This window comes from Anabrus simplex, chromosome 1 (assembly GCF_040414725.1).
Source record: "Anabrus simplex isolate iqAnaSimp1 chromosome 1, ASM4041472v1, whole genome shotgun sequence".
In the NCBI taxonomy this organism is placed as follows: Eukaryota; Metazoa; Arthropoda; class Insecta; order Orthoptera; family Tettigoniidae; genus Anabrus; species Anabrus simplex.
In genome coordinates, this window is record NC_090265.1 from 1445506508 (window position 1) to 1445523956 (window position 17449).

A 17449-nucleotide genomic window follows, 5' to 3' on the forward strand; every position below is an offset into this window, starting at 1 on the left:
CTTTTAAAACCAATACTCGACAATGAAGCTCATACAATTACAGATGCTCATGATATGGAAAAGAACTTCAGGACAAAGCCTTTAAGTTGGAAGATCTTAAAAATGTGAGTGATACGAGCAGTGATCATGGTAAGTCATTTTTAATGTATTACTTTTATTAATTATCGCACTTGACTTCGCCTAAAATAATTCCAAATACCACTTAAATGTGCTTTACATTACATCCAGTCACTCGAAATCACATTTAGGTGGCCCTAACATCATTATTTGTAGATTTTTACGTCTTTAGAAACCAACATGTACTATTAATTGAATGTATTTCGCGCGAGCAGCAAAGCATGATGTCGAGACCTCTAGCGGACGATCGTAAAACTACTTGCGACCCGCATTTCTATCGGTCCACTTCCCGGCCTTGTATATCTCGTAGGCAACGTCGCTACTGAACATAGCTACTGTCTTTTGTCACTCCCAATACTCATGCTTCAAACACTATCATACGGTACGTATTTCCGGTGCGTTATTCTCTAGCGGACGATCGTAAAACTACTTGCGACCCGCATTTCTATCGGTCCACTTCCCGGCTTTGTATATCTCGTAGGCAACGTCGCTACTGAACATAGCTACTGTCTTTTGTCACTCCCAATACTCATGCTTCAAACACTATCATACGGTACGTATTTCCGGTGCGTTATTCTTTTGTCAACTAGATCAAACATCGCATGTTATTGTTTTAGGTTAGTATTTTTATTTATACACTGTACTCTCCGGTATTTATCTCATTTTCTTCTTCAATCCTTCAATGTTTACCCTCCTATTAGTTTTTTTTTATCCCCTCATAAATCTGTCCTACATGTTTGTCTATCCCAATTGTAGACCCGGTCGTGTTTGAGTAGTAAAAAGACGCCAAGACGGGTCACTTAGGCGTGAAGATTAGCACCTTTGTGTCCCTGTGCTTTTTCCTATGTCTCCCTCTCCTTTTTGCTTATTTGCTTACTCCTTACCACATAGTTGTACTCATTCAACAGTCTCGTGAGAGATCCCCTCTACACCTGTCACACTACCTTCAAAAACTTTTCGTTTCATATGGCAATTTGTGTGATATGTCCACAGCTCGATCATATTTACAGGTGATTGATGTTTTTGTCCTCTTCTTACTTCTCTTATCTACCTTCGGTTGCTATGTTTCCGGTTCCCATTATGAACTCAGTGCAAGATTTTTTCGTGTGTGAACTGTGAATACCTAGACTGATTTCAAGGACATCAGTTTTACACCCCTCCATTCATATGTGCAAACTTCACTTATCCTATGCTTTCGAGACTCTACCTTGCGTCTGATTTGTTTTACTATTCGCATAGTGGCTGAACGACAGTAAAAGAGTCCATAAGCATCAAGAAAGAAGAGTTTCATACATTTCTTGACAGTTACTTATAAAATATTGGACCACAATTTAAACAATACGTTTATTAGCATTTAAGGTTTATTAGCACCGGTATTATTACTCATAATTATTAATACACAAATTTTAATCATCACATATTTTTAATTCCGAATTAGGAAAACTATTCTGTCATCAACGATTCCGAATTATCTTAACATTTTATCCATTCAAAATTTAATGTTACTCACTGTTCACATTGAAAAACGATATTTCGTGAATTATTATTATTAGTTCGTGACATTCCCTACAAATCTTGTCAATGTTGATAAAAAAAAATTAACACAACGGAAAGCGCTGGCATCGCACGTGGCTGGATTTTCCATAACATTATCTCACAAATTTGTCGTCAATTGACTGACATAAAAAGCAAACTCTGGGTCAGTCTGAACATAAAACACGAAACCAAATGTCGAGGAAAAACTCGACTAGATTAATATTATAATCCATGTATGACTTAAATCACTACCCTGCACCTACGGAAATATGTACAACAAAATAAATACATTATTGGACCCGACATTTACAATACTACAATTTCATTCCATCCGTTTATACTAAATTTACAATGGACTCGGGAAGCGATCGATTTTGTTACATGAAGTAACCAAGTCAAAAATAAAATTGTTTCCCCTCCCAGTCATGGTAACATCCCCAAATAAATTTACATATCAGTACCCATCTGTAGTTGAAATCCTTGGCAGGCATTGCGGACGAGAGGCCCATTTGGCCCTTCTCCGACTTACGCTTTCATAATGGTTGGTTTCATTTCACCTTCATATTTTATTACACAGCATTCGCCATTATAACACTGATTTAATATATTAACGCTGACACATCGAAATTTAATTTTACCATATAATACCACTGCGATACCAGATACCCAATTTTATTTATGTACACTATTTTATCTTCGTCCTTTCACCCGCACAAAGGACTGGACACAAAACGACGGAGTGTCGATTAAATCGCCCGGCAAGCTTCAGGTCTCCGACACGGCACGTCCGAATTAATACCAAGTCGCACTCTTGATGTGTTCATTATGACGGCGGTTTTATTTCAGCTACCTACAGTACAGGCTCAATTATTCACTAAGATTTCCATTTACTGTCCGTCACACAGTTTAGTACACCTGCTTTCACTGTTACTTTAAAAGAAGATATTTTATCACTCCTTGCTACTATTACATCTTTACTCGAATTCACAATATACAACTCGTAGGCTCAGACCGTAGCATGATCTGGCGTGATCTAACTTTACTCGACCCGCGGGTGACTGGAACACAACGACCTGATTCAGAGTAACAAGTCACTTTGCCCGAGCTCCGAATACAAGTGAGTTTGTAAGTGCGGTCGTCCGTAAAATGAGGTAGTGCGTAAAATGAGTTAGTGAGTGTTCCTTCCACTCGTATTTATTGATGGAGGGCCTTACTGGTGGATTAGCTGACGTCATGCCTTGGAGAGAGGGGGTGGATTTCTCAAATCGGCACTGGCAGTCCGAACTGGAAGTTATAATTGATACCAAATTAATCCCCTCATCCGGAACATACACCTGGTTTAATATGAGCTGACGATCGCAGATTTCGGAGATATTAACAGATATCGCTCCACAATATTTCGCGGGTTTCGTGGCGTCTCTCGTGGCAGGGTCATCTTTCAGCCAATAGCATCCGAGATGCCCTGTTTCCAAGAAATTCAGTCTTCAATTTATTTAATTTGAAGCTTATTATTATTTATTATTCTTCTACGCCTGACACAATTTGATCCATATAATTGCAATAATTGATTAATGATTACTTTCGAAAATAAATTGACACTTCATTTCATATCTTTCAAGATGGTATTCCTGGCTGGCCAACTGAATTTTGTGATTGGACTAGAGCAAGCTGTTTATTTGAATCTTTCTCCGTAACAACTTGACAAACACATGCCTTGAGGCTCTGGTCTTTTCCATTCTCCAATTCCCAGAATACGTGACATCACGGACATTTTCTGCCTGACACAAATACATCTTCGCAGCGCTAATGTTGCAACCTTTCCATTGTTTCTGGCTCGCCTTTCTCTTATTGTACGAAACATATTTGTGTACATCCGTATCTTCTGGTCGGTAAATTAATAGGCCCCCTACCGAGAAGCAGCACTCTAGCCATGCTGACAGGCTAATCCTCACAGCTCCGCTATGTCGCGCAGCCAGCCCGTGTTTCCACGTTACTTAGGTCTGAATATAGTCAACCAATTTTCTTCATTTCAATACGCGTACCATATTCTACTTCGGATATCAAATCATGATTAAATTACGACCCCTATCACTCGGGTGCAATACTCTACCGGGACCGGGAAAATGTGATAATTGATATGTTTTGAATGATTTTCGGGCATTCTTTTATTGCGGGGAAAATAATGTATTGCCTTGTTAATGCTGCAGTGGCAGCAAGAATTCTTTGTAGAATCCTACACACTCTTTTCTTGCCCTCGTAAACATAGTCGCCTACAATTAGCCCTTTTTTCTTAAAAAAAAATACTATTTGTTCGGGACGTCGACCTATGAAGATCTTTTGCCCCTACAATTAGGCCTACATGAAAAGTGTCTCGAGGTCAGATGTCATTACAAACCTCCGCTTCGGACGAAGGCGAGTAAATTTTACTTAAACATGTCAGGTCCGCAACCTAATAACTTCTGAAAAATTGATGAATCCCCGATTCCAATGCAAGGTGTATATACTTAGGAGTTGTGGCATAGTGGTCATCGTACTTGTCTGCGAGCGTCGTAGACGTGAGTTCGAGTCTCGTTTCAGGGAACGTTATTTAAAATTTGGAACAAAAATATTACGCAAATTGCAGTACCGGTACACTTTGTTTTCTACCTGAAATTAATATAGGTCTAAACGTTCTCACAGTTACTGCTGGATCTCTTTCTCTGTATATATATTAATTTCTTCTTAATCTGTTTATCCTCCAGGGTCGGTTTTTCCTCGGACTCAGCGAGGGATCCCACCTCTACCGCCTCAAGGGCAGTGTCCTGGAGCTTCAGACTTTGGGTCGGGGGATACAATTGGGGAGAATGATCAGTACCCCCCCCCCTAGGCGGCCTCACCTGCTATGCTGAACAGGGGCCTTGTGGAGGGATGGAAAGAAGATTGGATGGGATAGGAAAGGAAGCGGCCGTGGCCTCAAGTTAGGTACCATCCCGGCATTTGCCTGGAGGAGAAGTGGGAACCCACGGAGAACCACTTCGAGGATGGCTGAGGTGGGAATCGAACCCTCCTCTACTCAGTTGACCTCCCGAGGCTGAGTGGACCCCGTTCCAGCCCTCATACCACTTTTCAAATTTCGTGGCAGAGCCAGGAATCGAACCCGGACCTCCGGGGGTGGCAGCTTATCACGCTAACCACTACACCACAGAGGCGGACTATATTAATTTGAGGTAGGAAATAAAGTTCCACTGCAATTTGATCATTACTTTTATTCGCATTTTTACCTTCACATTCCCTGAAATAATTAATTCAATTTGTATTTTTTTTTAAAGTAACCTAACGCGGGACTCGAACTCTCATCGTCGTAGTTCGTAGACAAGTACGATGACCACTCGGCCAATGCTACTCTTGGCTAGTGCGCAACTTTTCAAATATATACGCGGTGCTTTACAATCGGGAATTCGCAATTTTTTCGAAAATTACTAGGTTGCGGACCTAACAAGTTCAAGTTAAATGTGTTCGCATTTTAGTGCTCTATCCCTTCCACGTGGTCCGAAGCGGATCCTGCCTCATGACATTTGTCCTCATTTATTTCGAAAACGAAACTATACGGTATTGACCCAAACCCTTCTACACGAGTTACTGTTGAGTGTCCCCCAACAGGTACATTAAGCTAGTTGAAATCGATTGGACGCAGGGTCTGACCCATCCTTGTAAAATGTATAAGCAACTGCTGCACTGGAGAGATTGGTAAGTTGCAATCTGTTGGAAACTCTAACCTATATCGTCTAGTACCTTGTTCATTATGGCTTCGGTAATTAGAAATCTTTCTTCTGACAACTCCAAAAAGGTCGTTATTTCTTAGTATGGGTCGTCCTTTGCCTTCTTCAGTTTATAAATAGTCCTCATACAGCAGTAAAGCTTCGAACTTACGTCTTCTACATGTCTCCATTTTGAAATTTTAGCAACTGTTAAGAGGTTTAACACAGGGGTGCTGCTAGGTTAATTTAACACAAGATTTAACAATTGTTAGAGTTAACAATTCTTGATGAGACGACCATTTTGTTAAATTGCGTGTTAAGTCTCCTTAACAGCAGTGTTAACACTTAACATTCGTTGAAGAAACCGGCCTTTGTGTTCTTGCCTACGCAATATAAACAAGTAGAGGTCTTACGAACTTGGTTAGGATAATATCACTAACAGTTTGCTGATATTCTTTGACCTCAAACTGTAAAAAGCACATTCTGAAAGGTTTTTTTGTTCGTTGTTTTACGTCGCACCGACACAGATAGGTCTTATGGCGGCGATGGGATAGGAAAGGCCTAGGAATGGGAAGGAAGCGGCCGTGGCCTTAAGGTACAGCCCCAGAATTTGCCTGGTGTGAAAATGGGAAACCACGGAAAACCATCTTCAGGGCTGCCAACAGTGTGATTCGAACCCACTACCTCCCGGACGAAGGCTCACAGCTGCGTGCTCTTAACCGCACGGCCAACTCGCCCGGTATTCTGAAAGGGAAGACGTCGCAAGTCCTCGTATTAAGCTCGTACATTTGAAGGACGTCGACAATAGGGCACAGCAGCTTCAGCGAACTCCTGCAGATGCTTCACCAGAGCAAGAAAACACGGTTTTGGGTATCGAACTCCTCCTCCGTCCTGATGCATAATCAGTTCCATTTAGCGGTGTCGAAGCTCTAGGCAGTGAGATGTTGCTGACACAAATGTCACACTCCATCCTTTATTCAACAACATGAACCTAGTATCCGCAAATTAGGATTTGATTTCCTGTTTCTAGTTTGATTGGAATACCATCGACTGGATATCTGAGGTTGTCCAAAATGTCTAAACACGAAGACGTTTGTTTTGTGATTGTCCGTCACAATTCTTATCACAAGGAATCCGCTGTCCTCCACAGCTTTAATCACCTTCTGAAAAAAATCTGCAGCTTGTTTCCAGTCATTCGACCGGGTCAGGAATGGAATGAATAAAGCCCTAACTAGCAGCGAGGATAGGAATTGTATCGGCTGCCGAAGCCTGTCGCACTCCTCCGGGGTAATGATTAATGAATGAAAGATGAAATGAAATGATATTTGAGAGTGGTGCTGGAATGAAATATGACAGGGAAAATCAGAGTATCCGGAGAAAAACCTGCCCCACCTCCGCTTTGTCCAGCACAAATCTCACATGGATTGACCGGGATTTGAACCACTGAACCCAGCGGTGAGATGCCGGCGCTCTGCCGCCTGAGCCGCGGAGGCTACTTCACCTTCTGAAATAAGGTGTAAAGGCACAGATGCGAGAGTAATCTGAGGATAACCAATTACTTCCTTTATTAGGTCCTTGCCTAGATAAAGCCGACAGCCGCTTTTCTCTTAATTCCCTTGTAGACGGTATTTCATGGAGTCGTATCTTTTCTGGCTGTGAACCACCTTGCCGAGATTGGCAAAATGGTACACAACAGTTGAATATTTCGGGGAAAGAATCTAAAGTTACAGTTCTACGAAAAATAGAACTTACACAAACGGAAGGAAACAAGTACCAACACATTAAAATCACTTTTGAAATATCTATAAGCATAACATGATTAATTCATTTCACAGTTCTACATAAAATATCTCTTGTACTAACGGAAGTGACCAGACACGTTTACTTATTGTACAAAACAACTCGCGTTTATACACACATTCATGCACCAATAACCCAGTGCTACACCCACACTAACAGCGAAGATTGTGCGTCTACTGCTGCACTCTTACGGCGACTTGGAGAAATGTTGGTAGTCGCGCCCAGCGCCTCCTAGAGAACAAGGCCTGGCAATACGATTCGTGACGTCACGCGACTGGGCTCAGCCGTGGCCACCACGGCTCAGCGCGAGTGGATAGTAGATGAAGCTAATTCCTTACGAAAATTGAAAAATACGCTGGTTAAAGTGCATTCTACGAATATTCTTTCTCGTAGACGCGCATATCGGAAGCGAAATGAGTAATATACCGTAATAATTAGAAAGAACAATTAAAAATGCAAAGAAGAATTATTTAAAGAGTCGTCACAACTTTAATAATATGTCTATATGACACTTTCTTACGTATATTTAAGAGTCAAAAATGATCAGTTACTTTTACAAAACTCGCCATAAGACCTCCCTGTGTCGGTGCGACGCAAAGAAAAAAAAAGAAAAAGCAAGCTTTTACAAAACTGAACTTGCTGATGAAAGATAAAAAAACATGCAAGTACAGAAAAAGCTATTAAATAAAAATAATAACATATAAACTACCTTACTTACAGTGTATTAGTAGCAGTCCAGGAACATACAAGCTGTAATGTTCAGTGTTGTCGGTCATGAAAACAAGTAAACATTTTTTTTTACAATAGAAGCCTCACATAAATAAAGGGGGGTGAAAAGCTCACACAATTTGGCTGTTATGCAAAGAGAATGATTACAGTACATGCCAACAATAGTTTGTTCATCAAGTCATCAAAATTATATTCGCATTCCCTAGTGTAAATAAATGTACTTATATGATTTTGGTCCCTGATTCAAATAACCAGAACAGGGAAAAAATTGAAATTCTTAAATTTGAAAAGTAGCATGCCAATTCTTATAACATTTGAACTGACCTTCACCCAGACATTTTCTGAAATTGTTTTCAATTTAACTTCACCAGGTTGCTTAAAATTGAAATGGACATGGGGTGAACATGATATAAGAAAATATAAAAGGAAATCTCTATGAACATTAATTGTTAAAATTCTAAGAAACCATATTAAGAACTTGCATCCCTGCCATTATATTAATAAAAAAGTAGCTGAACACACACTGAACTACTCATTTCATGCTTTATGAACCAGCTGCATTATATAGATAGACTAATCCCCAATTTTTCACAGATGCGTGTTAGATTCATTACATAACAAAAGCTGGAAGGAGTACTTTCTCCAAGAGGAAATTCATAACCACAGTGTGAATAGGCTATAATGCTGGAAGAGGAAATTCATAATTGAATTCACAATTACTCAAACAGGAATGTTTACTACTGAAGGAACTTACAGTGATTAGCCCTGAATTCAGAGTTTACACATTCCCTTTGAATGGAATTCATAGAGGTTCATCAACTCAGTGATTAATAATAGTAATGTTCTAAAAAAAATGAGAAAGCCTCAGCTTACCACAGACAAAAGGAAAGGATGGTTAATGATTTTGTAGGATATGTGCCAAGGTAATGAACCGTATTTGTTAAATGGCAAAATACCTGTTTAAGACAAAAGGTGCCCTCTCAAATGTACATCACTCCCTGAAAACATAACACCTGGCAACAAATATGATAAAAGTGCTCTTGTGTTATTACTGTGTTATCTTCTAAAGAAACTACTATGGAAAATAGAGCTACTAAATTTGTTCCTTTTCAGTGCAGTTCCAGTCTTGTTTTACAGATATTGAACTTAATTTTTCTTTAAATTCCTGGAAGTTATTGAAAGAAACAGTACTGACATGAGCTTCATAGGTCTCTAAACTTTGAGCAAGAGCCTTGGCCAAACTTTCATTGTCTACTCGACAACGCCTATCGTCTGGAGCTTCTCGGTGGGCAGATGTGGTATCTGACAAGTACTCTGGGCAGTTTGGAAGTTGAGAAGGAACAGCTCCTAAAACGTTTAGACCAAGTTAGAATGCATTCGCCTAGATATAAATGCGCTCGTCTATTAATTCATGGCACCACTTACTTCACAGGACCATGTCATGTCTTAGATATATCTGGTTGATTTTAATATAAAATGAATAGCACATAAGGAGACAGAGAAAATAATTGAACTTATAATAATTATACAGAACCTAACATAATTGCAATAAACACAGTAACATTGCTGTCTAGCCTGAACTAAAAATATTAACGCACACTAAGTGGTATTTTCCCTCATGCGATATAATAAACAGAACTGCCTCACTTGCAGTTAAGGGTCCAGCACAGAACGAATACTTGAAAGCCAATACCTTACATGCCTTCATAATTTGGGCCCTATAAGTTTTTCCAGAATATCACTATACCCACAACAGTAGTCCTATGAAGTAATGTGAATACTCAGCACATCCCAAACTAAATGTAATAACTGGTCAATTCAATACAGCAAAAGCTTAATTCAGTAAGATATAAATCACCCTAAAAAATCTACTATTTCATTCATAAATAGCAAAGATATAAGAGACCTATCCACAAACCTTTCACAGTTCTTGGATGAGATAAAGGTGCAGTCAATAATTTCCCATTTCTCTCATCATACCTGCTGGTCGCCCTTTCAACCTCATGAGTTTTGAAATGGAGCTCGCACACCTACAACACAGGGCTCCATTTCAAGGACCATTCCACAACTTAAGTGATAGAATTATTGAAATCATATATAATACACTAATAACTACCTCACCTTTGCATTTTTGGAGGAACGAAATCATCTCGGCGAATAGCTCGTAACCACTTAGCTCTCTCCGAGTCGTCAGTTGGAAACGAGAAAACACTCACTTTAGGGCCAGTGCGAGAATTGCCCTTACAATTTGGAACACTGCATTTCTGAGGCATCGTTATTCATAATTTGAAAAACAGTGGTCGCAATTCACAACACACCATTAAAAATAAACTCAGTTCTAACCTCATGTGGTGGCTATGCCGGCATTTTAAACGCAATTTATCAATATTAACAATTTATAAGTACTATCACCTTTAACTGAACTTACACTAATAGGAATATTAAGCGAGTGTTAACACACAAGACTCGATTAATATTAATATAATCGATGAAAAACACACATAATAGGGAAACGCGTCCTCATACACCAAGCAGCAATAAGCTGAGTTACTGGCATGGGCCTCCTTCAACATACGTCATCAGCTACTCTCATTCGTATTTCCAGGCCTTGTTCTCTAGGAGGCGCTATCACGCCTTCCTGTGTTAAACTAGTGGCATAGAGCAGGCAGTATAAGAGGATCGAGATGGCTGTGGTTTACTCACTGCAAATGGAGCATGTCAAATGTTAATGAAATTGACACTAGAATCTTGATTCAAATACCTCGCTGGATCACAAATGTTCATAAATTATCACTTGAAAATAAGACTATTGAACTGAATATCTGGCCACGTGTTATATGTCAGCGAATTAATACTTGGAAAAATAATATGTAATTTATAATGTCAAGTTCATGACATGAGTTTAACATTGGCATGGCAGACTAGAATGTTCTATTGGATCACTAATCATTGTCATCACAGTTCCTAACTCGCTGATCTTGTCAGTTTATGATTAGAACACAATATTAAGCACAAGATGCACAGTTTATGCAAGTTCAGGACACATTGGCACGTTGTAATAAATTAAGTAAATTAAATGGTACTCGGAAATGTCCTATTCCGTCGATAAAAAGAAATTACGTGTAGCTGAAGACTGTTAAGCAATGTCATTAAGTGATCATTGAAGTAAAATTGCACTTGAAAAGAGTCTAACACTGTCCATGAAAAATTATTACGAAGTATAAATTATAAGTCAAATTATGACTTTGAAAGTTCTATGTTCCCTCGGAACTTCATAACAGGAAAACACAAACTCAGATATGGCATAAGTACTCTATGTTTCCACAGTCTGTTATGATGACCGAAGTTTAAACACAAGTCCAGATGCGGCACTGAAACACTCGGAAAATGTCTATGTTCCCAAAGTCTGTCAACGAAATACAAGTTCAAATGTAGCACTTGGAAAAGTTACGACACTCAAGAGAGAAATTCTAAGTTCCTTCAGTTAGTCGCTGAAACACAAGTCCTAACATGACACTTGAAGAAAATTAAAGTTCCAACTCCGCTGAAACCGAACACTCGAAATGCAAAGACTCGTCCGACCATAGGTTTGGTCCGCACTCGTAGAGATCCACCCGTCCCCCGTGTCGCAGAGACGGCGGAGTAACACACACTGAATCTGTAGTCCGGATCGCCCTCCTTTTAAACCAGATTGTGACGAAGCATCTAGAACGTGGGTATTATCCACCTCTATAACTTCTAAAGTACACGGCGGATTTTCCTAAGAATTTGACAGGTTGCATCTATTACGATGACCTCCGAGTTGGCGGTGTCAAAACAACAAAATTTTAACGCTAAATAGACTTTTACACATGGGTCGGGACATTACCATACATGGTCACGCTCGGCTGTGTAGAACTCACACGAAGTGGCTACGTCACGGCTGAGTACATTAGCGAGTTCGGCGGGATGCCTATCTTCCACCTAGCGCGAAGTTCAACACACATACTATGTATTATATTCCCTCGATGGTTCCATCTGTTTGATGTGTGAATTTGCGACTATGGGATAGGGTCGTTTCTTATATGTGGAAGTATCCTTAACATCCAGATTGTATCTAAAATCTCGGATCTCTCCAGGCTTATCACAGAACACGTCTGGATAAGTTTTGAAGATTTCCTTGAATGAATCTGCGACGTTTTTGTTGGCCGCGAAGCATCTAGAACACACTGACTACACTGACTATGGAGCCGACTTATTCTGGACCGTCGTCGTACATCTCTTCTATAATAGGCACATCTTCGACGGGTCCCACTTCATTGGGATTATCCTCTTCATTTTCGACTGGCGCAGCATAGCTATTCCCACCATCGAAGTCTTCTTGTGGGGTATCTATCCCTTGTATTCAACCATCATCTCCTTCAATCAGCTGTAATTCTACACGGTCAATATTGTAAAACGTAATGACGTTTGCAGCATAATCAATTACTCCTCCATATTTAATACGGAAATGGGAACCAAGGATAATATTGAATTTCATCTGAGAAAGCACTAAGAAAACGTGCTCGAATTGAACATGTCCCACGATCAATTCCACAGAAGGTCTGCCACTTACATTTAATGCATTTATCTGGCACAATCGCTTTAATTCTAAGTTGGGAAACGGGCATCACAAGTACATCATGTCTTTCCTTTATGGCTTCCAATAGTCTAGTTGAAATGTGGGAGGCTTGAGCTCCTGAATCTACCAATGACATTACTTTGATGTTACCATCCTAATGGCGATTACTGGCAGGCTACGCTGGATTCTTGGCCTAGATGGTGTCATGTCCTCATGGAGTAGTTCCGAGTCCTCTATGTGCCAATAATGCACCTGAGTCACGCAGAGCGCCTCTCCCCTCCTTCCGTTTTCAGGCAATCTTCCTAAGAGAAAATCAGAGTATTTTTGCACTCGTTGCGTCAGGGTTCAGGGCAGGCGTTTCGTTTCTTTTACGAGAAGACTCCTGATACTCTAATGAGGCGGCTCCTCCTTGATTCTCGCCTTTCCGCTGTTCTTTCATGTACTCGAGTATCTCGCCATCGTCTATTCAATTCTTCCCGATAAGAAACCGTGTCCTCTCCTTGCTGGGCCTCTGTTGGCTTCCTCCATGTTGATCTCTTTCGGTACGGCACTTTCCCTCGATCCGGCCGTCCTTTATACTCTCGATATGATAGGTGAGTTCATGGGTATGTCACCCGCATAGGTCCTACCCTTCCGAGGGCCCAGCTCAGACTGAATACTTTAGCCCTGCACTCGCGGGGGCGCGCTGTTGTACTTCACGTCACTCACCGTAAGCCCACGTGACGAATACGGCAGCTCCTATTGGTAGAAATATCTCCCGATTGCTATTGGTCAATTTGAGTTTGACAACTTGGACCACGTGGGACGACCACGTTTGTGACACTTTGCTTCACTTTGATTTGTATGCATTTATCTGTTATCTTCGTTTTCGTGTTTGAAGAAAAAGTACAAGATATTTGAGGTAAGCATCCTTATGGTTCTTGTTTTACTAATCTCCTGAGGCCAGAACATGAAAATATACCACACCAAGGCAAATGACTTTCGGATAAATTGAATCATATTCGCCTAGTCCTAAATTTGCTATTTATTTTATTTAACGTTTGAATATTGTTTGCGGGATATTCCATTCTATTTCTAAAACAAAATCCTATTAAAAGGATAGTAGGCCGCAGGAGGTTAAGTAGTTATTAAGTTGATGATTGATAGCTGCTCATGTTCCCAAAAATTTCTTTTTGGCTGTCGCTGTTTTATTACCTTTTTGCATGGTGGTTACATAAGTCTACTTGAAACAGACACCTTAAAATTCTGTTGATGTAATGTTATATTATTTATGATAATCCACTATCATTTTGAGGGTATTGAAATTAGCAGTAAAAATATAAACTGATACAGTGTCCTTTATTACTTTCTTCTATTTCCTTTCATGTCTCAGACCATGCACGAAACGTGTCAGATCTGTGGCATTTACACAGATAGCAAAGAAGGCCAGCAACAGGGAATCTTATTTCATCATTTCCCTGTTGGTAGACCGGATATTTGCAGAGAGTGGTTGGACGTTGTGGGGGGTCGAATGCTTGCGGCAGCTTCCTCCGAAGCAGCTGAAGAACCGCACTGTGTGTTCTAGGCACTTTCGCCACTCGAGCTATCCAGGACCGCTATCAAGGTTGCTGTATAAAGATACTGTCCCGGAAAGAGGTAAGTAGTAGTAGTAGTAGTAGTAGTCGTTGTTATTAATTTCACAGTACTGTGACCTATCAAATTTTCCTGGGTTTCATTTCAAATTGCTCTCCAGAGGTAATGATGATAAATTCATCAGTGCCAGATGAGGGGGAACCTCGCTTCTCATAATGAAATTTACTATAATGCCTGTCACACCTGGTCTTGCCGTACCTGTAAGTTGAAATTGGTACATCTCTTACAGGCCTAACATTTATTATTAACAGAATAGTGCAGAAATGTGCAAATTTTATAATTTTTATAATCCATCAGTGGCTTTACGTTAGCTGAATTGTGATGGTGAGGTATTTAATTGAGCTCGCTATATTAACTCCCTCTTTATCTGAAAACCATTTGCACCGTTTTGTCCAGGTTCATTTTAAGGGAACCTGGTACACATTTTTTTATTTTCCACAATTTTTGAGCAATCACAATGAAACTGTTGTGGAATATGTAGGACTATTATAGAAATAACATATCTTATTTTCAGCTAAATATCCTTATTAGTTTATGAGATATGATGTACTTTGTGTTTATGATGCTCGCAAAACAGGCAACTTTCAAAAAGTTCCCTGTGGGATGGATTTTTACCTGAGAGTTTGAAAACTTCTTCCTTATAACATAAAAAAACTCAAGGATGGAATTTTCAATTCACCCTATGTCGCTTAATTAACTCCTGTTTCAAGTTTGTAATTGTATTTTATATGTAATTTTCCACTAATTTTCTGTTCATTTTGCCTCATAAAATGAGTATATTGTAGAAGAATGAAAAATCTATCCTACAATTTTCTTGGTAGGTCACATAGAAGCTACATACCAACTTTGGCAAATATAGGTTTAGATTTGATCTGCATGGAACAGTGCAGGTTACAAAAAATGGTATTTTGAGTTAAATGAATTTTAGTTCTAAAACCATTAAAAGTTTTCATAATGGCCTTTCCAAATCTCTTAAAATTCACCAGCACTATAACTCCTACCCTCCTGCTTCTTCTTGGCTTCATCCCTGTGTACCTTTAGGAGTTTCAGTTTTTCCTGGCTGTTTTCTTTTGTTGGGTGACTGACTGCTGACTGTGAAATTTTCTTCTTTCATCTCTTTGTGTGGCAAGTTTGGTGGATGCTGGTGAAAGTTTATAATTCCTTACAGCCATTTTCATTTCTTGTGTTGCACTACATCTCATGTTGTATTCTGCAACTGCATTAGAAACAGCTATTCCAAGTCGTTTTGAGGACACAAAGGTCTCTTCTCATGGGCGCCCGGAGGATCTTTTCCAAGGAGGGGCACATCAACAATTTTCTTGAATATAAAAACCAATATAACGTCAGCAACATTAAATTGTTTACAGAAATTTCCGGTTATAACAGATGCTAGATGACTGTCAGTAATTTCAGTTTATGAAATAATCTGGTATGATATTAAACAATTGAACATCAACATTTTTAGAATTCCAGGGGAGGCAAATACCCCCCCTGCCCCCCCCCCCCCCCTCCCCCTCCCTTGCGGGCGCCAATGGGCACTTTTTCCACATACATGCATGAAGACTTTCATTGGCAATTTGAGTATCCCCTTTACAACATCTAGACAGAAGTTCAGTTGATGCCAGCCTTTGGTATACAGACAAAATTTTCAGCAGCATTGCAATTGTGAACTGAACTGACAATTTTTGTGCCTTTGAGGGGTTTGTCCAGTTGCGATACTCTTATTGTAGAAGCACCATGATTCAGGTCTTTGGGGGCATTTCTTATGCTTAGGATCTTCTTCTGTGGAGGAGTAATAGTATAGTGTGGCACATATTGCAGATTTCATATTATCTACAGAGGGAATATTTGCACATATTGCCTGCCTATAATCATTTGTGAGCTTCGCAGTAGTTGCTTCCTTCAAACTTCCAGGTCCCCTTCCCCCAAGTGTAGTTCCTTCATGGTTGACTAAATTGTAGGATGAAGTAGTTCATAACATAGCTAACAGTTGGCAGTATATATTGCAATATTAAAAAATAGTATAATCTCAATGCTACTGTAAAGAGGGAATTAATGGTAACAGAAGGAACACGGATAGCCGAGCATACAGAGGAGAGGAGGCGTGGTTGATAATTAAATGACCGTGCAGAACCATTTAAAAACGACCGTAACTACGTCAAAAACAGTCACAGCGGCACAAAACCACATTTGTTATTTAGAGGATGGTTAATATAATTTATTTATGCCAGAATTCAAATTTCAACAATTTCATCCATTTAAAAAAATGTGTCCCAGGTTCCGCTAACTTTGTTGTCTTCAGAATATTTTTCAAGCCTGACCACAGTTGCTTACAGATCATCTTTGTTCTGAGAACCTTTATGTAGGTCATCAGCATATACCGTTATACCGTTCTTAGTGTGTGTGTGTTTTTTTTTCATATAGGTGTGCCTCGACACAAGGCTGGTCCACGGCCAAGTCCTTCCGCTGCTATGACTGCTGCTGCTCACACCACCTGCACCACCGGCACTCCTACTGCTTCTGCTACTACTACCTACTACCACCGGTGCTGTTGCTGCCACCACCATCTCCATGCCTGCCGCTGCTACTACTGCTACTGCTATGAGTAATGGTGCTGCTGCTATTACTACCATGACCTCCACTCCTGCTGCTCCTGCTTTCACATATAAATACTATAAAACTGTGAATTTAAATGATAAATCATTAGCAAAATTTCATCAATTACATCGGAGATCAAATGTTTAGCTTGACCACTACGTAGTCACGAGCTGGGGTCTGGATTAGCGTGGAATCACATGCGAGCCCTCTGTTCCGCATAACATCACAAACCTGTATGGCAGTCCACGTGCCCACAGCAACTGAGTGGGAGGCCTAACTCCACTGTTACATGATTTGGAAGGAGCTATAGAACACTAGAAGATCAAAGTAGGCCTACTCTGTTATATCTTGTTTGTGATGATAACATTCAAATAGTTCAATTGTGCAGTTAATGTTTACCTGTCTGATATTTTTGTTAACACCCTGAGGGGAACGAATTGAAATTTATTTTCATATTGAAGTTTTACATAGTATTCCCCACCTGCCTACTCATTCTTGCCACCCGGCTGACAAACATTACTGGGGAGAACACTGGTGCTAATGTTATTAATGTTCATTTTACATTCAGATTAAACAATTTCAATTTGTGAATGCTAATGATTGTTTATCAATATATTTAATTTTGTTTTACAAAACACCCAGCAAGGAGGCTGTGCAGTGGGGTCATGCATCTATGAAATTGCGCTTGTGCAGTGGTGGG

At 39.9% G+C, this 17449-nt stretch overlaps 1 long non-coding RNA gene across 1 annotated transcript; it reads left to right on the plus strand.

The window, feature by feature from the left end:
- Nucleotides 1-13130: 13130 nt before the first annotated feature.
- LOC137501944 (uncharacterized) lies at nt 13131-16748 on the plus strand. The gene is made up of 3 exons (XR_011018688.1): nt 13131-13420; nt 13892-14154; nt 16576-16748. It is a non-coding gene; the product is annotated as an uncharacterized lncRNA (long non-coding RNA).
- Nucleotides 16749-17449: the final 701 nt, after the last annotated feature.